At 40.5% G+C, this 24,892-nt stretch overlaps 27 non-coding genes across 27 annotated transcripts in view; all 27 read left to right on the top strand.

The window, feature by feature from the left end:
• The first annotated feature begins 821 nt into the window (after nt 1–821).
• trnas-cga lies at nt 822–903 on the top strand. The gene has a single exon. It is a non-coding gene; the product is annotated as a tRNA-Ser (tRNA).
• Nucleotides 904–1,736: 833 nt separating this feature from the next.
• On the top strand, nt 1,737–1,818 carry trnaf-gaa. Its single transcript has one exon. It is a non-coding gene; the product is annotated as a tRNA-Ser (tRNA).
• Nucleotides 1,819–2,651: 833 nt separating this feature from the next.
• On the top strand, nt 2,652–2,733 carry trnas-cga. Its single transcript has one exon. It is a non-coding gene; the product is annotated as a tRNA-Ser (tRNA).
• An 833-nt stretch (nt 2,734–3,566) lies between these two features.
• trnas-cga lies at nt 3,567–3,648 on the top strand. Its single transcript has one exon. It is a non-coding gene; the product is annotated as a tRNA-Ser (tRNA).
• An 820-nt stretch (nt 3,649–4,468) lies between these two features.
• Nucleotides 4,469–4,550, top strand: trnas-cga. The gene has a single exon. It is a non-coding gene; the product is annotated as a tRNA-Ser (tRNA).
• An 833-nt stretch (nt 4,551–5,383) lies between these two features.
• On the top strand, nt 5,384–5,465 carry trnas-cga. The gene has a single exon. It is a non-coding gene; the product is annotated as a tRNA-Ser (tRNA).
• An 833-nt stretch (nt 5,466–6,298) lies between these two features.
• trnas-cga lies at nt 6,299–6,380 on the top strand. Its single transcript has one exon. It is a non-coding gene; the product is annotated as a tRNA-Ser (tRNA).
• An 834-nt stretch (nt 6,381–7,214) lies between these two features.
• Nucleotides 7,215–7,296, top strand: trnas-cga. The gene has a single exon. It is a non-coding gene; the product is annotated as a tRNA-Ser (tRNA).
• An 835-nt stretch (nt 7,297–8,131) lies between these two features.
• Nucleotides 8,132–8,213, top strand: trnas-uga. Its single transcript has one exon. It is a non-coding gene; the product is annotated as a tRNA-Ser (tRNA).
• Nucleotides 8,214–9,053: 840 nt separating this feature from the next.
• trnas-cga lies at nt 9,054–9,135 on the top strand. The gene has a single exon. It is a non-coding gene; the product is annotated as a tRNA-Ser (tRNA).
• An 833-nt stretch (nt 9,136–9,968) lies between these two features.
• trnas-cga lies at nt 9,969–10,050 on the top strand. Its single transcript has one exon. It is a non-coding gene; the product is annotated as a tRNA-Ser (tRNA).
• Nucleotides 10,051–10,893: 843 nt separating this feature from the next.
• On the top strand, nt 10,894–10,975 carry trnas-cga. The gene has a single exon. It is a non-coding gene; the product is annotated as a tRNA-Ser (tRNA).
• An 840-nt stretch (nt 10,976–11,815) lies between these two features.
• Nucleotides 11,816–11,897, top strand: trnas-cga. The gene has a single exon. It is a non-coding gene; the product is annotated as a tRNA-Ser (tRNA).
• An 840-nt stretch (nt 11,898–12,737) lies between these two features.
• Nucleotides 12,738–12,819, top strand: trnas-cga. The gene has a single exon. It is a non-coding gene; the product is annotated as a tRNA-Ser (tRNA).
• Nucleotides 12,820–13,667: 848 nt separating this feature from the next.
• Nucleotides 13,668–13,749, top strand: trnar-ucg. Its single transcript has one exon. It is a non-coding gene; the product is annotated as a tRNA-Ser (tRNA).
• Nucleotides 13,750–14,595: 846 nt separating this feature from the next.
• On the top strand, nt 14,596–14,677 carry trnas-cga. Its single transcript has one exon. It is a non-coding gene; the product is annotated as a tRNA-Ser (tRNA).
• An 845-nt stretch (nt 14,678–15,522) lies between these two features.
• trnas-cga lies at nt 15,523–15,604 on the top strand. Its single transcript has one exon. It is a non-coding gene; the product is annotated as a tRNA-Ser (tRNA).
• An 849-nt stretch (nt 15,605–16,453) lies between these two features.
• trnas-cga lies at nt 16,454–16,535 on the top strand. The gene has a single exon. It is a non-coding gene; the product is annotated as a tRNA-Ser (tRNA).
• An 845-nt stretch (nt 16,536–17,380) lies between these two features.
• trnas-uga lies at nt 17,381–17,462 on the top strand. The gene has a single exon. It is a non-coding gene; the product is annotated as a tRNA-Ser (tRNA).
• An 844-nt stretch (nt 17,463–18,306) lies between these two features.
• trnas-uga lies at nt 18,307–18,388 on the top strand. The gene has a single exon. It is a non-coding gene; the product is annotated as a tRNA-Ser (tRNA).
• An 850-nt stretch (nt 18,389–19,238) lies between these two features.
• Nucleotides 19,239–19,320, top strand: trnar-ucg. The gene has a single exon. It is a non-coding gene; the product is annotated as a tRNA-Ser (tRNA).
• An 842-nt stretch (nt 19,321–20,162) lies between these two features.
• Nucleotides 20,163–20,244, top strand: trnas-uga. Its single transcript has one exon. It is a non-coding gene; the product is annotated as a tRNA-Ser (tRNA).
• Nucleotides 20,245–21,096: 852 nt separating this feature from the next.
• Nucleotides 21,097–21,178, top strand: trnas-uga. Its single transcript has one exon. It is a non-coding gene; the product is annotated as a tRNA-Ser (tRNA).
• An 852-nt stretch (nt 21,179–22,030) lies between these two features.
• On the top strand, nt 22,031–22,112 carry trnas-cga. Its single transcript has one exon. It is a non-coding gene; the product is annotated as a tRNA-Ser (tRNA).
• Nucleotides 22,113–22,959: 847 nt separating this feature from the next.
• Nucleotides 22,960–23,041, top strand: trnas-cga. The gene has a single exon. It is a non-coding gene; the product is annotated as a tRNA-Ser (tRNA).
• An 846-nt stretch (nt 23,042–23,887) lies between these two features.
• trnas-cga lies at nt 23,888–23,969 on the top strand. The gene has a single exon. It is a non-coding gene; the product is annotated as a tRNA-Ser (tRNA).
• An 845-nt stretch (nt 23,970–24,814) lies between these two features.
• The window catches only part of trnas-uga, an 82-nt gene continuing 4 nt past the window's right edge, over nt 24,815–24,892 (top strand). Inside the window, exon 1 of the tRNA in view lies at nt 24,815–24,892. This exon is cut by the window's right edge and continues 4 nt beyond it. This is a non-coding gene — a tRNA (tRNA-Ser).

Here is a 24,892-nt window from a genome sequence, read left to right as displayed (position 1 = left end):
TGTCTTTATTTGGAATATATTCTCAGTGGCTTGATATGGATAAATTCCTTAATGCATGGGCTCTTCCAGTGATTCAAGTGCTCAGAAAATGTCTTCCTTGACAACATATTCAAATTGGTTTTTCCATACAGATGATCTTGTCTTTGTAGAAGAAAAATGGACAAGCTGAAATAACCGACTGGTTAAGTCCTTGGACTTGAAATCACGCTGTGGTCTCCCTGTGCATATTTCAATCTTTCTCTCAGTGGAAAGCTTTCTTTGCACATTGTTTTTTGACTTGAACATTAAACTGGACAACCTTCAAAGATTTGGATAACACCAAGGTAATTTGGCACAATAAGCTCAATATGGGGTGCCATCAAGTTTGCAATTTTGCTCCAACAACATCTGTTTCCAAATCGCAATCACTTTATTTGCATTCCCACACATTCAATGGCAGAGTTCTTTAGATGTTGGACCTGAAATCCAATGGGATCTCTCCACCCATGTTCTAACCTTTTTCGCAACGTATAGCCCACTTGTGCTTTCTCCAGATCACTTTCCTTGCATTCCCACAGCTACGATGGCCAAGCGTTTTAAGCGTTGGAATTGAAATCCAATGTGGTCTCCCTGTGCTGTTTTTAACCCTGCTTACAGCGCTATGATAAAATAGTCCTTTAAATATTTGAACTATGTCCTCTGACTTGAAATTGTCCTTCTTTTATGGGCTCGTCCAATAACTTAAGTACTCAGAAAACAGCTTATTGTAGCTTGCTTGAAAAGTATTTCAATTAGTCTATTGAATTTAGGTACTTTAGTCTTTTTTGGAGATAATTCAACAAGCTGCGATGGCCGAGAGGTTAAGGCGTTGGACTCGAAATCCAATGGGGTCTCCCCGCGCAGGTTCGAACCCTGCTCGCAGCGCTTTGACAAAGCTGACTTTATTTGGAATATATTCTCACTGGCTTGATATGGATAAATTCCTTAATGCATGGGCTCTTCCAGTTATTCAAGTGCTCAGAAAATGTCTTCCTTGACAACATATTCAAATTGGTTTTTCCATACAGATGATCTTGTCTTTGTAGAAGAAAAATGGACAAGCTGAAATAGCCGACTGCTTAAGTCCTTGGACTTGAAATCACGATGTGGTCTCCCTGTGCATATTTCAATCTTTCTCTCAGTGGAAAGCTTTCTTTGCACATTGTTTTTTGACTTGAACATTAAACTGGACAACCTTCAAAGATTTGGATAACACCAAGGTAATTTGGCACAATAAGCTCAATATGGGGAGCCATCAAGTTTGCAATTTTGCTCCTACAACATCTGTTTCCAAATCGCAATCACTTTATTTGCATTCCCACACATTCAATAGCAGAGTTCTTTAGATGTTGGACCTGAAATCCAATGGGATCTCCCCACCCATGTTCTAACCTTGCTCGCAGCGTATAGCCCACTTGTGCTTTCTCCAGATCACTTTCCTTGCATTCCCACAGCTACGATGGCCAAGCGTTTTAAGCGTTGGAATTGAAATCCAATGTGGTCTCCCTGTGCTGTTTTTAACCCTGCTTACAGCGCTATGATAAAATAGTCCTTTAAATATTTGAACTATGTCCTCTGACTTGAAATTGTCCTTCTTTTATGGGCTCGTCCAATAACTGAAGTACTCAGAAAACAGCTTATTTCAGCTTGCTTGAAAAGTATTTCAATTAGTCTATTGAATTTAGGTACTTTAGTCTTTTTTGGAGATAATTCAACAAGCTGCGATGGCCGAGAGGTTAAGGCGTTGGACTCGAAATCCAATGGGGTCTCCCCGCGCAGGTTCGAACCCTGCTCGCAGCGCTTTGACAAAGCTGACTTTATTTGGAATATATTCTCACTGGCTTGATATGGATAAATTCCTTAATGCATAGGCTCTTCCAGTGATTCAAGTGCTCAGAAAATGTCTTCCTTGACAACATATTCAAATAGGTTTTTCCATACAGATGCTCTTGTCTTTGTAGAAGAAAAATGGACAAGCTGAAATAGCCGACTGCTTAAGTCCTTGGACTTGAAATCACGATGTGGTCTCCCTGTGCATATTTCAATCTTTCTCTCAGTGGAAAGCTTTCTTTGCACATTGTTTTTTGACTTGAACATTAAACTGGACAACCTTCAAAGATTTGGATAACACCAAGGTAATTTGGCACAATAAGCTCAATATGGGGAGCCATCAAGTTTGCAATTTTGCTCCTACAACATCTGTTTCCAAATCGCAATCACTTTATTTGCATTCCCACACATTCAATGACAGAGTTCTTTAGACATTGGACCTGAAATCCAATGGGATCTCCCCACCCATGTTCTAACCTTGCTCGCAGCGTATAGCCCACTTGTGCTTTCTCCAGATCACTTTCCTTGCATTCCCACAGCTACGATGGCCAAGCATTTTAAGCGTTGGAATTGAAATCCAATGTGGTCTCCCTGTGCTGTTTTTAACCCTGCTTACAGCGCTATGATAAAATAGTCCTTTAAATATTTGAACTATGTCCTCTGACTTGAAATTGTCCTTCTTTTATGGGCTCGTCCAATAACTGAAGTACTCAGAAAACAGCTTATTTTAGCTTGCTTGAAAAGTATTTCAATTAGTCTATTGAATTTAGGTACTTTAGTCTGTTTTGGAGATAATTCAACAAGCTGCGATGGCCGAGAGGTTAAGGCGTTGGACTCGAAATCCAATGGGGTCTCCCCGCGCAGGTTCGAACCCTGCTCGCAGCGCTTTGACAAAGCTGTCTTTATTTGGAATATATTCTCAGTGGCTTGATATGGATAAATTCCTTAATGGATAGGCTCTTCCAGTGATTCAAGTGCTCAGAAAATGTCTTCCTTGACAACATATTCAAATAGGTTTTTCCATACAGATGCTCTTGTCTTTGTAGAAGAAAAATGGACAAGCTGAAATAGCCGACTGCTTAAGTCCTTGGACTTGAAATCACGATGTGGTCTCCCTGTGCATATTTCAATCTTTCTCTCAGTGGAAAGCTTTCTTTGCACATTGTTTTTTGACTTGAACATTAAACTGGACAACCTTCAAAGATTTGGATAACACCAAGGTAATTTGGCACAATAAGCTCAATATGGGGAGCCATCAAGTTTGCAATTTTGCTCCTACAACATCTGTTTCCAAATCGCAATCACTTTATTTGCATTCCCACACATTCAATGACAGAGTTCTTTAGACATTGGACCTGAAATCCAATGGGATCTCCCCACCCATGTTCTAACCTTGCTCGCAGAGTATAGCCCACTTGTGCTTTCTCCAGATCACTTTCCTTGCATTCCCACAGCTACGATGGCCAAGCATTTTAAGCGTTGGAATTGAAATCCAATGTGGTCTCCCTGTGCTGTTTTTAACCCTGCTTACAGCGCTATGATAAAATAGTCATTTAAATATTTGAACTATGTCCTCTGACTTGAAATTGTCCTTCTTTTATGGGCTCGTCCAATAATTGAAGTACTCAGAAAACAGCTTATTTTAGCTTACATGAAAAGTATTTCAATTAGTCTATTGAATTTAGGTACTTTAGTCTTTTTTGGAGATAATTCAACAAGCTGCGATGGCTGAGAGGTTAAGGCGTTGGACTCGAAATCCAATGGGGTCTCCCCGCGCAGGTTCGAACCCTGCTCGCAGCGCTTTGACAAAGCTGTCTTTATTTGGAATATATTCTCAGTGGCTTGATATGGATAAATTCCTTAATGCATGGGCTCTTCCAGTGATTCAAGTGCTCAGAAAATGTCTTCCTTGACAACATATTCAAATTGGTTTTTCCATACAGATGCTCTTGTCTTTGTAGAAGAAAAATGGACAAGCTGAAATAGCCGACTGGTTAAGTCCTTGGACTTGAAATCACGATGTGGTCTCCCTGTGCATATTTCAATCTTTCTCTCAGTGGAAAGCTGTTTTTTGACTTGAACATTAAACTGGACAACCTTCAAAGATTTGGATAACACCAAGGTAATTTGGCACAATAAGCTCAATATGGGGAGCCATCAAGTTTGCAATTTTGCTCCTACAACATCTGTTTCCAAATCGCAATCACTTTATTTGCATTCCCACACATTCAATGACAGAGTTCTTTAGACATTGGACCTGAAATCCAATGGGATCTCCCCACCCATGTTCTAACCTTGCTCGCAGCGTATAGCCCACTTGTGCTTTCTCCAGATCACTTTCCTTGCATTCCCACAGCTACGATGGCCAAGCGTTTTAAGCGTTGGAATTGAAATCCAATGTGGTCTCCCTGTGCTGTTTTTAACCCTGCTTACAGCGCTATGATAAAATAGTCATTTAAATATTTGAACTATGTCCTCTGACTTGAAATTGTCCTTCTTTTATGGGCTCGTCCAATAACTGAAGTACTCAGAAAACAGCTTATTTCAGCTTGCTTGAAAAGTATTTCAATTAGTCTATTGAATTTAGGTACTTTAGTCTGTTTTGGAGATAATTCAACAAGCTGCGATGGCCGAGAGGTTAAGGCGTTGGACTCGAAATCCAATGGGGTCTCCCCGCGCAGGTTCGAACCCTGCTCGCAGCGCTTTGACAAAGCTGTCTTTATTTGGAATATATTCTCAGTGGCTTGATATGGATAAATTCCTTAATGCATAGGCTCTTCCAGTGATTCAAGTGCTCAGAAAATGTCTTCCTTGACAACATATTCAAATAAGTTTTTCCATACAGATGCTCTTGTCTTTGTAGAAGAAAAATGGACAAGCTGAAATAGCCGACTGCTTAAGTCCTTGGACTTGAAATCACGATGTGGTCTCCCTGTGCATATTTCAATCTTTCTCTCAGTGGAAAGCTTTCTTTGCACATTGTTTTTTAACTTGAACATTAAACTGGACAACCTTCAAAGATTTGGATAACACCAAGGTAATTTGGCACAATAAGCTCAATATGGGGAGCCATCAAGTTTGCAATTTTGCTCCTACAACATCTGTTTCCAAATCGCAATCACTTTATTTGCATTCCCACACATTCAATGACAGAGTTCTTTAGACATTGGACCTGAAATCCAATGGGATCTCCCCACCCATGTTCTAACCTTGCTCGCAGAGTATTGCCCACTTGTGCTTTCTCCAGATCACTTTCCTTGCATTCCCACAGCTACGATGGCCAAGCATTTTAAGCGTTGGAATTGAAATCCAATGTGGTCTCCCTGTGCTGTTTTTAACCCTGCTTACAGCGCTATGATAAAATAGTCATTTAAATATTTGAACTATGTCCTCTGACTTGAAATTGTCCTTCTTTTATGGGCTCGTCCAATAACTTAAGTACTCAGAAAACAGCTTATTGTAGCTTGCTTGAAAAGTATTTCAATTAGTCTATTGAATTTAGGTACTTTAGTCTTTTTTGGAGATAATTCAACAAGCTGCGATGGCCGAGAGGTTAAGGCGTTGGACTCGAAATCCAATGGGGTCTCCCCGCGCAGGTTCGAACCCTGCTCGCAGCGCTTTGACAAAGCTGTCTTTATTTGGAATATATTCTCAGTGGCTTGATATGGATAAATTCCTTAATGCATGGGCTCTTCCAGTGATTCAAGTGCTCAGAAAATGTCTTCCTTGACAACATATTCAAATTGGTTTTTCCATACAGATGATCTTGTCTTTGTAGAAGAAAAATGGACAAGCTGAAATAGCCGACTGGTTAAGTCCTTGGACTTGAAATCACGCTGTGGTCTCCCTGTGCATATTTCAATCTTTCTCTCAGTGGAAAGCTTTCTTTGCACATTGTTTTTTGACTTGAACATTAAACTGGACAACCTTCAAAGATTTGGATAACACCAAGGTAATTTGGCACAATAAGCTCAATATGGGGAGCCATCAAGTTTGCAATTTTGCTCCTACAACATCTGTTTCCAAATCGCAATCACTTTATTTGCATTCCCACACATTCAATAGCAGAGTTCTTTAGACATTGGACCTGAAATCCAATGGGATCTCTCCACCCATGTTCTAACCTTGCTCGCAGAGTATAGCCCACTTGTGCTTTCTCCAGATCACTTTCCTTGCATTCCCACAGCTACGATGGCCAAGCATTTTAAGCGTTGGAATTGAAATCCAATGTGGTCTCCCTGTGCTGTTTTTAACCCTGCTTACAGCGCTATGATAAAATAGTCATTTAAATATTTGAACTATGTCCTCTGACTTGAAATTGTCCTTCTTTTATGGGCTCGTCCAATAACTGAAGTACTCAGAAAACAGCTTATTTTAGCTTGCTTGAAAAGTATTTCAATTAGTCTATTGAATTTAGGTACTTTAGTCTTTTTTGGAGATAATTCAACAAGCTGCGATGGCCGAGAGGTTAAGGCGTTGGACTCGAAATCCAATGGGGTCTCCCCGCGCAGGTTCGAACCCTGCTCGCAGCGCTTTGACAAAGCTGACTTTATTTGGAATATATTCTCACTGGCTTGATATGGATAAATTCCTTAATGCATAGGCTCTTCCAGTGATTCAAGTGCTCAGAAAATGTCTTCCTTGACAACATATTCAAATTGGTTTTTCCATACAGATGATCTTGTCTTTGTAGAAGAAAAATGGACAAGCTGAAATAGCCGACTGGTTAAGTCCTTGGACTTGAAATCACGCTGTGGTCTCCCTGTGCATATTTCAATCTTTCTCTCAGTGGAAAGCCTTTCTTTGCACATTGTTTTTTGACTTGAACATTAAACTGGACAACCTTCAAAGATTTGGATAACACCAAGGTAATTTGGCACAATAAGCTCAATATGGGGTGCCATCAAGTTTGCAATTTTGCTCCAACAACATCTGTTTCCAAATCGCAATCACTTTATTTGCGTTCCCACACATTCAATGGCAGAGTTCTTTAGACGTTGGACCTGAAATCCAATGGGATCTCCCCACCCATGTTCTAACCTTTTTCGCAACGTATAGCCCACTTGTGCTTTCTCCAGATCACTTTCCTTGCATTCCCACAGCTACGATGGCCAAGCATTTTAAGCGTTGGAATTGAAATCCAATGTGGTCTCCCTGTGCTGTTTTTAACCCTGCTTACAGCGCTATGATAAAATAGTCCTTTAAATATTTGAACTATGTCCTCTGACTTGAAATTGTCCTTCTTTTATGGGCTCGTCCAATAATTGAAGTACTCAGAAAACAGCTTATTTTAGCTTGCTTGAAAAGTATTTCAATTAGTCTATTGAATTTAGGTACTTTAGTCTGTTTTGGAGATAATTCAACAAGCTGCGATGGCCGAGAGGTTAAGGCGTTGGACTCGAAATCCAATGGGGTCTCCCCGCGCAGGTTCGAACCCTGCTCGCAGCGCTTTGACAAAGCTGACTTTATTTGGAATATATTCTCACTGGCTTGATATGGATAAATTCCTTAATGCATAGGCTCTTCCAGTGATTCAAGTGCTCAGAAAATGTCTTCCTTGACAACATATTCAAATAGGTTTTTCCATACAGATGCTCTTGTCTTTGTAGAAGAAAAATGGACAAGCTGAAATAACCGACTGGTTAAGTCCTTGGACTTGAAATCACGCTGTGGTCTCCCTGTGCATATTTCAATCTTTCTCTCAGTGGAAAGCTGCTTTCTTTGCACATTGTTTTTTGACTTGAACATTAAACTGGACAACCTTCAAAGATTTGGATAACACCAAGGTAATTTGGCACAAAAGCTCAATATGGGGTGCCATCAAGTTTGCAATTTTGCTCCAACAACATCTGTTTCCAAATCGCAATCACTTTATTTGCATTCCCACACATTCAATGGCAGAGTTCTTTAGACGTTGGACCTGAAATCCAATGGGATCTCCCCACCCATGTTCTAACCTTTCTCGCAGCGTATAGCCCACTTGTGCTTTCTCCAGATCACTTTCCTTGCATTCCCACAGCTACGATGGCCAAGCATTTTAAGCGTTGGAATTGAAATCCAATGTGGTCTCCCTGTGCTGTTTTTAACCCTGCTTACAGCGCTATGATAAAATAGTCATTTAAATATTTGAACTATGTCCTCTGACTTGAAATTGTCCTTCTTTTATGGGCTCGTCCAATAACTTAAGTACTCAGAAAACAGCTTATTTTAGCTTGCTTAAAAAGTATTTCAATTAGTCTATTGAATTTAGGTACTTTAGTCTTTTTTGGAGATAACTCAACAAGCTGCGATGGCCGAGAGGTTAAGGCGTTGGACTCGAAATCCAATGGGGTCTCCCCGCGCAGGTTCGAACCCTGCTCGCAGCGCTTTGACAAAGCTGTCTTTATTTGGAATATATTCTCACTGGCTTGATATGGATAAATTCCTTAATGCATAGGCTCTTCCAGTGATTCAAGTGCTCAGAAAATGTCTTCCTTGACAACATATTCAAATAGGTTTTTCCATACAGATGCTCTTGTCTTTGTAGAAGAAAAATGGACAAGCTGAAATAGCCGACTGGTTAAGTCCTTGGACTTGAAATCACGCTGTGGTCTCCCTGTGCATATTTCAATCTTTCTCTCAGTGGAAAGCCCCTTGCTTTCTTTGCACATTGTTTTTTGACTTGAACATTAAACTGGACAACCTTCAAAGATTTGGATAACACCAAGGTAATTTGGCACAATAAGCTCAATATGGGGAGCCATCAAGTTTGCAATTTTGCTCCTACAACATCTGTTTCCAAATCGCAATCACTTTATTTGCATTCCCACACATTCAATGACAGAGTTCTTTAGACATTGGACCTGAAATCCAATGGGATCTCCCCACCCATGTTCTAACCTTTCTCGCAACGTATAGCCCACTTGTGCTTTCTCCAGATCACTTTCCTTGCATTCCCACAGCTACGATGGCCAAGCGTTTTAAGCGTTGGAATTGAAATCCAATGTGGTCTCCCTGTGCTGTTTTTAACCCTGCTTACAGCGCTATGATAAAATAGTCCTTTAAATATTTGAACTATGTCCTCTGACTTGAAATTGTCCTTCTTTTATGGGCTCGTCCAATAATTGAAGTACTCAGAAAACAGCTTATTTTAGCTTATATGAAAAGTATTTCAATTAGTCTATTGAATTTAGGTACTTTAGTCTTTTTTGGAGATAACTCAACAAGCTGCGATGGCCGAGAGGTTAAGGTGTTGGACTCGAAATCCAATGGGGTCTCCCCGCGCAGGTTCGAACCCTGCTCGCAGCGCTTTGACAAAGCTGTCTTTATTTGGAATATATTCTCAGTGGCTTGATATGGATAAATTCCTTAATGCATGGGCTCTTCCAGTGATTCAAGTGCTCAGAAAATGTCTTCCTTGACAACATATTCAAATAGGTTTTTCCATACAGATGCTCTTGTCTTTGTAGAAGAAAAATGGACAAGCTGAAATAGCCGACTGGTTAAGTCCTTGGACTTGAAATGACGATGTGGTCTCCCTGTGCATATTTCAATCTTTCTCTCAGTGGAAAGCTGTCTTTGCACATTGTTTTTTGACTTGAACATTAAACTGGACAACCTTCAAAGATTTGGATAACACCAAGGTAATTTGGCACAATAAGCTCAATATGGGGAGCCATCAAGTTTGCAATTTTGCTCCTACAACATCTGTTTCCAAATCGCAATCACTTTATTTGCATTCCCACACATTCAATGACAGAGTTCTTTAGACATTGGACCTGAAATCCAATGGGATCTCCCCACCCATGTTCTAACCTTGCTCGCAGCGTATAGCCCACTTGTGCTTTCTCCAGATCACTTTCCTTGCATTCCCACAGCTACGATGGCCAAGCATTTTAAGCGTTGGAATTGAAATCCAATGTGGTCTCCCTGTGCTGTTTTTAACCCTGCTTACAGCGCTATGATAAAATAGTCCTTTAAATATTTGAACTATGTCCTCTGACTTGAAATTGTCCTTCTTTTATGGGCTCGTCCAATAATTGAAGTACTCAGAAAACAGCTTATTGTAGCTTGCTTGAAAAGTATTTCAATTAGTCTATTGAATTTAGGTACTTTAGTCTTTTTTGGAGATAATTCAACAAGCTGCGATGGCCGAGAGGTTAAGGCGTTGGACTCGAAATCCAATGGGGTCTCCCCGCGCAGGTTCGAACCCTGCTCGCAGCGCTTTGACAAAGCTGTCTTTATTTGGAATATATTCTCAGTGGCTTGATATGGATAAATTCCTTAATGCATGGGCTCTTCCAGTGATTCAAGTGCTCAGAAAATGTCTTCCTTGACAACATATTCAAATTGGTTTTTCCATACAGATGCTCTTGTCTTTGTAGAAGAAAAATGGACAAGCTGAAATAACCGACTGGTTAAGTCCTTGGACTTGAAATCACGCTGTGGTCTCCCTGTGCATATTTCAATCTTTCTCTCAGTGGAAAGCCCACTTGTGCTTTCTTTGCACATTGTTTTTTGACTTGAACATTAAACTGGACAACCTTCAAAGATTTGGATAACACCAAGGTAATTTGGCACAATAAGCTCAATATGGGGAGCCATCAAGTTTGCAATTTTGCTCCTACAACATCTGTTTCCAAATCGCAATCACTTTATTTGCATTCCCACACATTCAATGACAGAGTTCTTTAGACATTGGACCTGAAATCCAATGGGATCTCCCCACCCATGTTCTAACCTTGCTCGCAGAGTATAGCCCACTTGTGCTTTCTCCAGATCACTTTCCTTGCATTCCCACAGCTACGATGGCCAAGCATTTTAAGCGTTGGAATTGAAATCCAATGTGGTCTCCCTGTGCTGTTTTTAACCCTGCTTACAGCGCTATGATAAAATAGTCCTTTAAATATTTGAACTATGTCCTCTGACTTGAAATTGTCCTTCTTTTATGGGCTCGTCCAATAACTGAAGTACTCAGAAAACAGCTTATTTCAGCTTGCTTGAAAAGTATTTCAATTAGTCTATTGAATTTAGGTACTTTAGTCTTTTGGGAAGATAACTCAACAAGCTGCGATGGCCGAGAGGTTAAGGCGTTGGACTTGAAATCCAATGGGGTCTCCCCGCGCAGGTTCGAACCCTGCTCGCAGCGCTTTGACAAAGCTGTCTTTATTTGGAATATATTCTCAGTGTCTTGATATGGATAAATTCCTTAATGCTTGGGCTCTTCCAGTGATTCAAGTGCTCAGAAAATGTCTTCCTTGACAACATATTCAAATAATTTTTTCATTACAGATACTCTTCTTTTTTTAAGAAGAAAAATGGACAAGCTGAAATAGCCGACTGGTTAAGTCCTTGGACTTGAAATCACGATGTGGTCTCCCTGCGCATATTTCAATCTTTCTCTCAGTGACACACATGTGCTTTCTTTGCACATTGTTTTTTGACTTGAACATTAAACTGGACAACCTTCAAAGATTTGGATAACACCGAGGTAATTTGGCACAATAAGCTCAATGTGGGAGCCATCAAGTTTGCAATTTTGCTCCTACAACATCTGTTTCCAAATCGCAATCACTTTACTTGCATTCCCACACCTTCAATGGCAGAGTTCTTTAGACTTTGGACCTGAAATCCAATGGGATCTCCCCACCCATGTTCTAACCTTGCTCGCAGCGTATAGCCCACTTGTGCTTTCTCCAGATCACTTTCCTTGCATTCCCACAGCTACGATGGCCAAGCGTTTTAAGTGTTGGAATTGAAATCCAATGTGGTCTCCCTGTGCTGTTTTTAACCCTGCTTACAGCGCTATGATAAAATAGTCCTTTAAATATTTGAACTATGTCCTCTGACTTGAAATTGTCCTTCTTTTATGGGCTCGTCCAATAATTGAAGTACTCAGAAAACAGCTTATTTTAGCTTGCTTGAAAAGTATTTCAATTCGTCTAATTTATTTGAAGTACTTTAGTCTTTTTGGAGAATAAATCAACAAGCTGCGATGGCCGAGAGGTTAAGGCGTTGGACTCGAAATCCAATGGGGTCTCCCCGCGCAGGTTCGAACCCTGCTCGCAGCGCTTTGACAAAGCTGTCTTTATTTGGAATATATTCTCAGTGTCTTGATATGGATAAATTCCTTAATGCATCGGCTCTTCCAGTGATTCAAGTGCTCAGAAAATATCTTCCTTGACAACATTTTCAATTAATTTCTTCATTACAGATACTTTTCTTTTTTTGGAAGAAAAATGGACAAGCTGAAATAGCCGACTGGTTAAGTCCTTGGACTTGAAATCACAATGTGGTCTCCCTGTGCACATTTCAATCTTTCTCTCAGTACATCCACATGTGCTTTCTTTGCACATTGTTTTTTTACTTGAACTTTAAACTGGACAACCTTCAAAGATTTGGATAACACCAAGGTAATTTGGCACAATAAGCTCAATTTGTGGTGCCATCAAGTTTGCAATTTTGCTCCAACGACATCTGTTTCCAAATCGCAATCACTTTATTTGCATTCCCACACATTCAATGTCCGAGTTCTTTAGACTTTGGACCTGAAATCCAATGGGATCTCCCCACCCATGTTCTAACCTTGCTCGCAGCGTATAGCCCACTTGTGCTTTCTCCAGATCACTTTTCTTGCATTCCCACAGCTGCGATGGCCAAGCGTTTTAAGCGTTGGAATTGAAATCCAATGTTGTCTCCCTGTGCTGTTTTTAACCCTGCTTACAGCGCTATGATAAAATAGTCCTTTAAATATTTGAACTATGTCCTCTGACTTGAAATTTTCCTTCTTTTATGGGCTCGTCCAATAATTGAAGTACTCAGAAAACAGCTTATTTTAGCTTGCTTGAAAATTATTTCAATTCGTCTAATTTATTTAAGTACTTTAGTCTTTTTGCAGGATAAATCAACAAGCTGCGATGGCCGAGAGGTTAAGGCGTTGGACTCGAAATCCAATGGGGTCTCCCCGCGCAGGTTCGAACCCTGCTCGCAGCGCTTTGACAAAGCTGTCTTTATTTGTAATATATTCTCACGTGTCTTGATATGGATAAATTCCTTAATGCATCGGCTCTTCCAGTGATTCAAGTGCTCAGAAAATATCTTCCTTGACAACATATTCAATTAATTTCTTCATTACAGATACTCTTCTCTTTTTAGAAGAAAAATGGACAAGCTGAAATAGCCGAGTGGTTAAGTCCTTGGACTTGAAATCACGATGTGGTCTCCCTGCGCATATTTGAATCTTTCTCTCAGTACAGTCCACATGTGCTTTCTTTGCACATTGTTTTTTTACTTGAACTTTAAACTGGACAACCTTCAAAGATTTGGATAACACCAAGGTAATTTGGCACAATAAGCTCAATATGTGGTGCCATCAAGTTTGCAATTTTGCTCCAACAACATCTGTTTCCAAATCCCAATCACTTTATTTGCATTCCCACAGATTCAATGACAGAGTTCTTTAGACTTTGGACCTGAAATCCAATGGGATCTCCCCACCAATGTCCTAACCTTGCTCTCAGCGTATAGCCCACTTGTGCTTTCTCCAGATCACTTTTCTTGCATTCCCACAGCTACGATGGCCAAGCCGTTTCAAAGCGTTGGGAATTGAAATCCAATGTTGTCTCCCTGTGCTGTTTTTAACCCTGCTTACAGCGCTATGATAAAATAGTCCTTTAAATATTTGAACTATGTCCTCTGTACTTGAAATTTTCCTTCTTTTATGGGCTCGTCCAATAATTGAAGTACTCAGAAAACAGCTTATTTTAGCTTGCTTGAAAAGTATTTCAATTCGGATAATTTATTTGAAGTACTTTAGTCTTTTTGGAGGAATAAATCAACAAGCTGCGATGGCCGAGAGGTTAAGGCGTTGGACTCGAAATCCAATGGGGTCTCCCCGCGCAGGTTCGAACCCTGCTCGCAGCGCTTTGACAAAGCTGTCTTTATTTGGAATATATTCTCACGTGTCTTGATATGGATAAATTCCTTAATGTATCGGCTCTTCCAGTGATTCAAGTGCTCAGGAAATATCTTCCTTGACAACATATTCAATTAATTTCTTCATTACAGATACTTTTCTTGTCTTTGTAGAAGAAATATGGACAAGCTGAAATAGCCGAGTGGTTAAGTCCTTGGACTTGAAATCACAATGTGGTCTCCCTGCGCATATTTCAATCTTTCTCTCAGTGACATGTCCACATGTGCTTTCTTTGCACATTGTTTTTTTACTTGAACTTTAAACTGGCCAACCTTCACAGCTTTGGATAACACCGAGGTAATTTGGCGCAATAAGCTCAATTTGTGGTGCCATCAAGTTTGCAATTTTGCTCCAACAATATCTGTTTCCAAATCCCAATCACTTTATTTGCATTCCCACAGATTCAATGACAGAGTTCTTTAGACTTTGGACCTGAAATCCAATGGGATCTCCCCACCAATGTTCGAACCTTGCTCGCAGCGTATAGCCCACTTGTGCTTTCTCCAGATCACTTTCCTTGCATTCCCACAGCTACGATGGCCAAGCGTTTTAAATGTTGGAATTGAAATCCAATGTTGTCTCCCTGTGCTGTTTTTAACCCTGCTTACAGCGCTATGATAAAATAGTCCTTTAAATATTTGAACTATGTCCTCTGACTTGAAATTTTCCTTATTTTATGGGCTCGTCCAATAATTGAAGTACTCAGAAAACAGCTTATTTTAGCTTGCTTGAAAAGTATTTCAATTAGTCTAATTTATTTATACTTTAGTCTTTTTGGAGGAATAAATCAACAAGCTGCGATGGCCGAGAGGTTAAGGCGTTGGACTCGAAATCCAATGGGGTCTCCCCGCGCAGGTTCGAACCCTGCTCACAGCGCTTTGACAAAGCTGTCTTTCTTTGGAATATATTCTCAAGGTGTCTTGATATGGATAAATTCCTTAATGTATCGGCTCTTCCAATGATTCAAGTGCTCAGAAAATATCTTCCTTGATAACATTTTCAATTAATTTCTTCATTACAGATACTTTCTTGTCTTTGTAGAAGAAAAATGGACAAGCTGAAATAGCCGACTGGTTAAGTCCTTGGACTTGAAATCACAATGTGGTCTCCCTGCGCACATTTGAATCTTTCTCTCAGTACAGCCACATGTGCTTTCTTTGCACATTGTTTTTTACTTGAACTTTAAACTGGACAACCTTCACAGCTTTGGATAGCACCGAGGTAATTTGGCGCAATAAGCTCAACTTGGGGTGCCATCAAGTTTGCAATTTTGCTCCAACGACATCTGTTTCCAAATCCCAATCACTTTACTTGCATTCCCACACATTCAATGTCAGAGTTCTTTAGACTTTGGACATGAAATCCAATGGGATCTCCCCACCAATGTTCTAACCTTGCTCGCAGCGTATAGCCCACTTGTGCTTTCTCCAGATCACTTTTCTTGCATTCCCACAGCTACGATGGCCAAGCGTTTTAAATATTGGAATTGAAATCCAATGTTGTCTCCCTGTGCTGTTTATAACCCTGCTTACAGCGCTATGATAAAATAGTCCTTTAAATATTTGAACTATGTCCTCTGTACTTGAAATTTTCCTTCTTTTATGGGCTCGTCCAATAATTGAAGCACTCAGAAAACAGCTTATTTTAGCTTGCTTGAAAAGTATTTCAATTCGTCTAATTTATTTGAAGTACTTTAGTCTTTTTGCAGGATAAATCAACAAGCTGCGATGGCCGAGTGGTTAAGGCGTTGGACTCGAAATCCAATGGGGTCTCCCCGCGCAGGTTCGAACCCTGCTCACAGCGCTTTGACGGAAAGCTGTCTTTCTTTGGAATATATTCTCAAGGTGTCTTGATATGGATAAATTCCTTAATGTATCGGCTCTTCCAATGATTCAAGTGCTCAGGAAATATCTTCCTTGACAACATTTTCAATTAATTTCTTCATTACAGATACTTTTCTTGTCTTTGTAGAAGAAATATGGACAAGTTGAAATAGCCGAGTGGTTAAGTCCTTGGACTTGAAATCACAATGTGGTCTCCCTGCGCATATTTGAATCTTTCTCTCAGTACAGTCCACATGTGCTTTCTTTGCACATTGTTTTTTTACTTGAACTTTAAACTGGCCAACCTTCAAAGCTTTGGATAACACCAAGGTAATTTGGCGCAATAAGCTCAACTTGTGGTGCCATCAAGTTTACAATTTTGCTCCAACAACATCTGTTTCCAAATCCCAATCACTTTACTTGCATTCCCACAGCTTCAATGTCAGAGTTCTTTAGACTTTGGACCTGAAATCCAATGGGGTCTCCCCACCAATGTCCTAACCTTGCTCTCAGCGTGTAGCCCACTTGTGCTTTCTCCAGATCACTTTTCTTGCATTCCCACAGCTGCGATGGCCAAGCGTTTTAAGTATTGGAATTGAAATCCAATGTTGTCTCCCTGTGCTGTTTTTAACCCTGCTTACAGCGCTATGATAAAATAGTCCTTTAAATATTTGAACTATGTCCTCTGTACTTGAAATTTTCCTTCTTTTATGGGCTCGTCCAATAATTGAAGCACTCAGAAAACAGCTTATTTTAGCTTGCTTGAAAATTATTTCAATTAGTCTAATTTATTTGAATACTTTAGTCTCTTTGCAGAATAAATCAACAAGCTGCGATGGCCGAGTGGTTAAGGCGTTGGACTTGAAATCCAATGGGGTCTCCCCGCGCAGGTTCGAACCCTGCTCGCAGCGCTTTGACAAAGCTGTCTTTCTTTGTAATATATTCTCAAGGTGTCTTGATATGGAAAATTCCTTAATGTATCGGCTCTTCCAGTGATTCAAGTGCTCAGGAAATATCTTCCTTGATAACATATTCAATTAATTTCTTCATTACAGATACTTTTCTTTTTTTGGAAGAAATATGGACAAGTTGAAATAGCCGACTGGTTAAGTCCTTGGACTTGAAATCACAATGTGGTCTCCCTGCGCACATTTGAATCTTTCTCTCAGTACAGTCCACATGTGCTTTCTCTGCCCATTGTTTTTTTACTTGAACTTTAAACTGGACAACCTTCACAGATTTGGATAACACCAAGGTAATCTGGCGCAATAAGCTCAACTTGGGGTGCCATCAAGTTTGCAATTTTGCTCCAATAATATCTGTTTCCAAATCCCAATCACTTTATTTGCATTCCCACAGCTTCAATGTCCGAGTTCTTTAGACTTCGGACATGAAATCCAATGGGATCTCCCCACCAACGTCCTAACCTTGCTCGCAGCGTGTAGCCCACTTGTGCTTTCTATCCAGATCACTTTTCTTGCATTCCCACAGCTATGATGGCCAAGTGGTTCAAATATGGGAATTGAAATCCAATGTTGTCTCCCTGTGCTGTTTTTAACCCTGCTTACAGCGCTATGCTAAAATAGTCCTTTAAATATTTGAACTATGTCCTCTGTACTTGAAATTTTCCTTCTTTTATGGGCTCGTCCAATAATTGAAGCACTCAGAAAATAGCTAATTTTAGCTTGCTTGAAAATTATTTCAATTCGTCTAATTTATTTGAATACATTAGTCTCTTTGCAGGATAAATTAACAAGCTGCGATGGCCGAGTGGTTAAGGCGTTGGACTCGAAATCCAATGGGGTCTCCCCGCGCAGGTTCGAACCCTGCTCACAGCGCTTTGACGAAAGCTGTCTTTCTTTGTAATATATTCTCAAGGTGTCTTGATATGGATAAATTCCTTAATGTATCGGCTCTGTCCAATGATTCAAGTGCTCAGAAAATATCTTCCTTGATAACCTTTTCAATTAATTTCTTCATTACAGAGACTTTTCTTTTTTTAGAAGAAATATGGACAAGCTGAAATAGCCGAGTGGTTAAGTCCTTGGACTTGAAATCACAATGTGGTCTCCCTGCGCACATTTCAATCTTTCTCTCAGTACAGTCCACATGTGCTTTCTCTGCCCATTGTTTTTTACTTGAACTTTAAACTGGCCAACCTTCACAGCTTTGGATAACACCGAGGTAATCTGGCGCAATAAGCTCAACTTGGGGAGCCATCAAGTTTGCAATTTTGCACCAACAACATCTGTTTCCAAATCCCAATCACTTTACTTGCATTCCCACAGCTTCAATGTCAGAGTTCTTTAGACTTCGGACCTGAAATCCAATGGGGTCTCCCCACCAACGTCCTAACCTTGCTCTCAGCGTATAGCCCACTTGTGCTTTCTATCGATCACTTTTCTTGCATTCCCACAGCTGCGATGGCCAAGCGGTTCAAGTGTGGGAATTGAAATCCAATGTTGTCTCCCTGTGCTGTTTTTAACCCTGCTTACAGCGCTATGATAAAATAGTCCTTTAAATATTTGAACTATGTCCTCTGTGACTTCAAATTTTCCTTCTTTTATGGGCTCGTCCATTAATTGAAGCACTCAGAAAACAGCTTATTTTAGCTTGCTTGAAAATTATTTCAATTCGGCTAATTTATTTGAATACATTATCTCTTTGCAGATAAATCAACAAGCTGCGATGGCCGAGTGGTTAAGGCGTTGGACTTGAAATCCAATGGGGTCTCCCCGCGCAGGTTCGAACCCTGCTCGCAGCGCTTTGACGGAAAGCTGTCTTTCTTTGTAATATATTTCAAGGTGTCTTGATATGGAAAATGTCCTTAATGTATCGGCTCTGTCCAATGATTCAAGAGCTCAGGAAATATCTTCCTTGACAACCTTTTCAATTAATTTCTTCATTACAGAGACTTTTCTTTTTTTAGAAGCAATATGGACAAGTTGAAATAGCCGAGTGGTTAAGGCCTTGGACTTGAAATCACAATGTGGTCTCCCTGCGCACATTTGAATCTTTCTCTCAGTACAGTCCACATGTGCTTTCTCTGCACATTGTTTTTTTACTTGAACTTTAAACTGGACAACCTTCACAGCTTTGGATAACACCGAGGTGATCTGGCGCAATAAGCTCAACTTGTGGTGCCATCAAGTTTGCAATTTTGCTCCAATAATATCTGTTTCCAAATCCCAATCACTTTACTTGCATTCCCACAGCTTCAATGTCCGAGTTCTTTAGACTTCGGACCTGAAATCCAATGGGGTCTCCCCACCAATGTCCTAACCTTGCTCTCAGCGTGTAGCCCACTTGTGCTTTCTATCCAGATCACTGTTCTTGCATTCCCACAGCTACGATGGCCAAGCGGTTCAAATATGGGAATTGAAATCCAATGTTGTCTCCCTGTGCTGTTTATAACCCTGCTTACAGCGCTATGCTAAAATAGTCCTTTAAATATTTGAACTATGTCCTCTGTGACTTCAAATGTTCCTTAATTTATGGGCTCGTCCAATAATTGAAGCACTCAGAAAACAGCTTATTTTAGCTTGCTTGAAAATTATTTCAATTCGTCTAATTTATTTGAATACATTAGTCTCTTTGCAGGAATAAATTAACAAGCTGCGATGGCCGAGAGGTTAAGGCGTTGGACTCGAAATCCAATGGGGTCTCCCCGCGCAGGTTCGAACCCTGCTCACAGCGCTTTGACGAAAGCTGTCTTTCTTTGTAATATTTTCAAGGTGTCTTGATATGGAAAATTCCTTAATGTATCGGTCTTCCAGTGATTCAAGTGCTCAGGAAATATCTTCCTTGATAACCTTTTCAATTAATCTCTTCATTACAGAGACTTTTCTTTTTTTAGAAGAAATATGGACAAGCTGAAATAGCCGAGTGGTTAAGGCCTTGGACTTGAAATCACAATGTGGTCTCCCTGCGCACATTTGAATCTTACTCTCAGTACAGTCCACATGTGCTTTCTTTGCCCATTGTTTTTTACTTGAACTTTAAACTGGACAACCTTCAAAGCTTTGGATAGCACCGAGGTGATCTGGCGCAATAAGCTCAACATGTGGTGCCATCAAGTTTGCAATTTTGCTCCAACAACATCTGTTTCCAAATCCCAATCACTTTACTTGCATTCCCACAGCTTCAATGTCAGAGTTCTTTAGACTTCGGACCTGAAATCCAATGGGGTCTCCCCACCAACGTCCGAACCTTGCTCTCAGCGTGTAGCCCACTTGTGCTTTCTATCGATCACTTTTCTTGCATTCCCACAGCTGCGATGGCCAAGCGTTTTAAATATGGGAATTGAAATCCAATGTTGTCTCCCTGTGCTGTTTTTAACCCTGCTTACAGAGCTATGCTAAAATAGTCCTTTAAATATTTGAACTATGTCCTCTGTGACTTCAAATTTTCCTTCTTTTATGGGCTCGTCCATTAATTGAAGCACTCAGAAAACAGCTAATTTTAGCTTGCTTGAAAATTATTTCAATTCGGCTAATTTATTTGAATACTTTAGTCTCTTTGCAGGAATAAATTAACAAGCTGCGATGGCCGAGTGGTTAAGGCGTTGGACTCGAAATCCAATGGGGTCTCCCCGCGCAGGTTCGAACCCTGCTCACAGCGCTTATGACGGAAAGCTGTCTTTCTTTGTAATATATTTCAAGGTGTCTTGATATGGATAAATTCCTTAATGTATCGGCTCTGTCCAGTGATTCAAGAGCTCAGGAAAGGTCTTCCTTCATAACCTTTTCAATTAATCTCTTCATTACAGAGACTTTTCTTTTTTTAGAAGCAAAATGGACAAGTTGAGGTAGCCGAGTGGTTAAGGCCGTGGACTTGAAATCACAATGTGGTCTCCCTGCGCATATTTGAATCTTACTCTCAGTACATTGTCCACATGTGCTTTCTTTGCCCATTGTTTTTTTACTTGAACTTTAAACTGGCCAACCTTCAAAGCTTTGGATAACACCGAGGTAATCTGGCGCAATAAGCTCAACTTGTGGTGCCATCAAGTTTGCAATTTTGCACCAATGATATCTGTTTCCAAATCCCAATCACTTTACTTGCATTCCCACAGCTTCAATGTCAGAGTTCTTTAGACTTCGGACATGAAATCCAATGGGGTCTCCCCACCAACGTCCGAACCTTGCTCTCAGCGTGTAGCCCACTTGTGCTTTCTATCGATCACTTTTCATGCATTCCCACAGCTGCGATGGCCAAGTGGTTCAAATATGGGAATTGAAATCCAATGTTGTCTCCCTGTGCAGTTTATAACCCTGCTTACAGCGCTATGCTAAAATAGTCCTTTAAATATTTGAACTATGTCCTCTGTGACTTCAAATGTTCCTTAATTTATGGGCTCGTCCATTAATTGAAGCACTCAGAAAACAGCTTATTTTAGCTTGCTTGAAAATTATTTCAATTCGGCTAATTTATTTGAAGTACATTAGTCTCTTTGCAGGAATAAATCAACAAGCTGTGATGGCCGAGAGGTTAAGGCGTTGGACTTGAAATCCAATGGGGTCTCCCCGCGCAGGTTCGAACCCTGCTCACAGCGCTTAGTGACGGAAAGCTGTCTTTCTTTGTAATATTTTCAAGGTGTCTTGATATGGAAAATGTCCTTAATGTATCGGTCCGTCCAGTGATTCAAGAGCTCAGGAAAGATCTTCCTTGATAACCTTTTCAATTAATCTCTTCATTACAGAGACTTTTCTTTTTTTAGAAGCAAAATGGACAAGTCGAGGTAGCCGAGTGGTTAAGGCCTTGGACTTGAAATCACAATGGGGTCTCCCTGCGCACATTTGAATCTTACTCTCAGTACATTGTCCACATGTGCATTCTTTGCACAGTGTTTTTTTACTTGAACATTAAACTGGACAACCTTCAAAGATTTGGATAGCACCGAGGTGATTTGGCGCAATAAGCTCAACTTGTGGTGCCATCAAGTTTGCAATTTTGCTCCAATGACATCTGTTTCCAAATCGCAATCACTTTACTTGCATTCCCACAGCTGCAATGTCCGAGTTCTTTAGACTTCGGACCTGAAATCCAATGGGGTCTCCCCACCAACGTCCTAACCTTGCTCTCAGCGTGTAGCCCACTTGTGCTTTCTATCCAGATCACTTTCCTTGCATTCCCACAGCTGCGATGGCCAAGTGGTTCAAATATGGGAATTGAAATCCAATGTTGTCTCCCTGTGCAGTTTATAACCCTGCTTACAGCGCTATGCTAAAATAGTCCTTTAAATATTTGAACTATGTCCTCTGTGACTTCAAATGTTCCTTAATTTATGGGCTCGTCCATTAATTGAAGCACTCAGAAAACAGCTAATTTTAGCTTGCTTGAAAATTATTTCAATTCGGCTAATTTATTTGAATACTTTAGTCTCTTTGCAGGAATAAATTAACAAGCTGCGATGGCCGAGAGGTTAAGGCGTTGGACTCGAAATCCAATGGGGTCTCCCCGCGCAGGTTCGAACCCTGCTCACAGCGTAGTGACGGAAAGCTGTCTTTCTTAGTAATATTTTCAAGGTGTCTTGATATGGAAAATGTCCTTAATGTATCGGTCCGTCCAATGATTCAAGAGCTCAGGAAAGATCTTCCTTGATAACCTTTTCAATTAATCTCTTCATTACAGAGACTTTTCTTTTTTTGGAAGCAAAATGGACAAGTCGAGGTAGCCGACTGGTTAAGGCCGTGGATTTGAAATCACAATGGGGTCTCCCTGCGCACATTTGAATCTTACTCTCAGTACATTGTCCACATGTGCTTTCTTTGCACAGTGTTTTTTTACTTGAACATTAAACTGGCCAACCTTCAAAGCTTTGGATAAGACCGAGGTAATCTGGGGCAATAAGCTCAACTTGTGGTGCCATCAAGTTTGCAATTTTGCACCAACGATATCTGTTTCCAAATCCCAATCACTTTACTTGCATTCCCACAGCTTCAATGTCCGAGTTCTTTAGACTTCGGACCTGAAATCCAATGGGGTCTCCCCACCAACGTCCGAACCTTGCTCTCAGCGTGTAGCCCACTTGTGCTTTCTATCGATCACTTTTCTTGCATTCCCACAGCTGTGATGGCCAAGTGGTTCAAATATGGGAATTGAAATCCAATGTTGTCTCCCTGTGCTGTTTATAACCCTGCTTACAGCGCTATGCTAAAATAGTCCTTTCAATATTTGAACTATGTCCTCTGTGACTTCAAATGTTCCTTAATTTATGGGCTCGTCCATTAATTGAAGCACTCAGAAAACAGCTAATTTTAGCTTGCTTGAAAATTATTTCAATTCGGCTAATTTATTTGAATACATTATCTCTTTGCAGGAATAAATTAACAAGCTGCGATGGCCGAGAGGTTAAGGCGTTGGACTCGAAATCCAATGGGGTCTCCCCGCGCAGGTTCGAACCCTGCTCACAGCGCTAGTGATGGAAGCTGTCTTTCTTAGTAATATTTCTCAAGGTGTCTTGATATGGAAAATTCCTTAATGTATCGGCTCCGTCCAATGATTCAAGAGCTCAGGAAAGATCTTCCTTCATAACCTTTTCAATTAATTTCTTCATTACAGAGACTTTTCTTTTTTTGGAAGCAATATGGACAAGTCGAAGTAGCCGAGTGGTTAAGGCCGTGGACTTGAAATCCAATGGGGTCTCCCTGCGCACATTTGAATCTTTCTCTCAGTACATTGTCCACATGTGCTTTCTCTGCCCATTGTTTTTTTACTTGAACATTAAACTGGACAACCTTCACAGATTTGGATAGCACCAAGGTAATCTGGGGCAATAAGATCAACTTGTGGTGCCATCAAGTTTACAATTTTGCTCCAACAATGTCTGTTTCCAAATCCCAATCACTTTACTTGCATTCCCACAGCTTCAATGTCAGAGTTCTTTAGACTTTGGACATGAAATCCAATGGGGTCTCCCCACCAACGTCCGAACCTTGCTCTCAGCGTGTAGCCCACTTGTGATTTCTATCGATCACTTTTCATGCATTCCCACAGCTGCGATGGCCAAGTGGTTCAAATATGGGAATTGAAATCCAAAGTTGTCTCCCTGTGCTGTTTATAACCCTGCTTACAGCGCAATGCTAAAATAGTCCTTTCAATATTTGAACTATGTCCTCTGTGACATCAAATGTTCCTTAATTTATGGGCTCGTCCATTGATTGAAGCACTCAGAAAACAGCTAATTTTAGCTTGCTTGAAAATTATTTCAATTCGGATAATTTATTTGAATACTTTTCTCTTTGCAGGAATAAATTAACAAGCTGTGATGGCCGAGAGGTTAAGGCGTTGGACTCGAAATCCAATGGGGTCTCCCCGCGCAGGTTCGAACCCTGCTCACAGCGTAGTGACGGAAAGCTGTCTTTCTTAGTAATATTTTCAAGGTGTCTTGATATGGAAAATTCCTTAATGTATCGGTCAGTCCAGTGATTCAAGAGCTCAGGAAAGATCTTCCTTCATAACCTTTTCAATTAATCTCTTCATTACAGAGACTTTTCTTTTTTTGGAAGAAATATGGACAAGTCGAGGTAGCCGAGTGGTTAAGGCTGTGGACTTGAAATCCAATGGGGTCTCCCTGCGCACATTTGAATCTTACTCTCAGTACATTGTCCACATGTGCTTTCTCTGCCCATTGTTTTTTTACTTGAACTTTAAACTGGCCAACCTTCACAGATTTGGATAGCACCAAGGTAATCTGGGGCAATAAGATCAACTTGTGGTGCCATCAAGTTTACAATTTTGCACCAATGATGTCTGTTTCCAAATCCCAATCACTTTACTTGCATTCCCACAGCTTCAATGTCCGAGTTCTTTAGACTTTGGACATGAAATCCAATGGGGTCTCCCCTACCAACGTCCGAACCTTGCTCTCAGCGTGTAGCCCACTTGTGCTTTCTATCGATCACTTTTCTTGCATTCCCACAGCTGCGATGGCCAAGCGGTTCAAATATGGGAATTGAAATCCAAAGTGGTCTCCCTGTGCTGTTTATAACCCTGCTTACAGCGCTATGCTAAAATAGTCCTTTCAATATTTGAACTATGTCCTCTGTGACTTCAAATGTTCCTTAATTTATGGGCTCGTCCATTAATTGAAGCACTCAGAAAACAGCTTATTTTAGCTTGCTTGAAAATTATTTCAATTCGGCTAATTTATTTGAATACATTTCTCTTTGCAGGAATAAATTAACAAGCTGCGATGGCCGAGTGGTTAAGGCGTTGGACTTGAAATCCAATGGGGTCTCCCCGCGCAGGTTCGAACCCTGCTCAC

Source organism: Coregonus clupeaformis, unplaced genomic scaffold (assembly GCF_020615455.1).
Source record: "Coregonus clupeaformis isolate EN_2021a unplaced genomic scaffold, ASM2061545v1 scaf2808, whole genome shotgun sequence".
NCBI lineage: Eukaryota > Metazoa > Chordata > Actinopteri > Salmoniformes > Salmonidae > Coregonus > Coregonus clupeaformis.
This window is presented reverse-complemented; position numbering and strand designations above follow the sequence as displayed.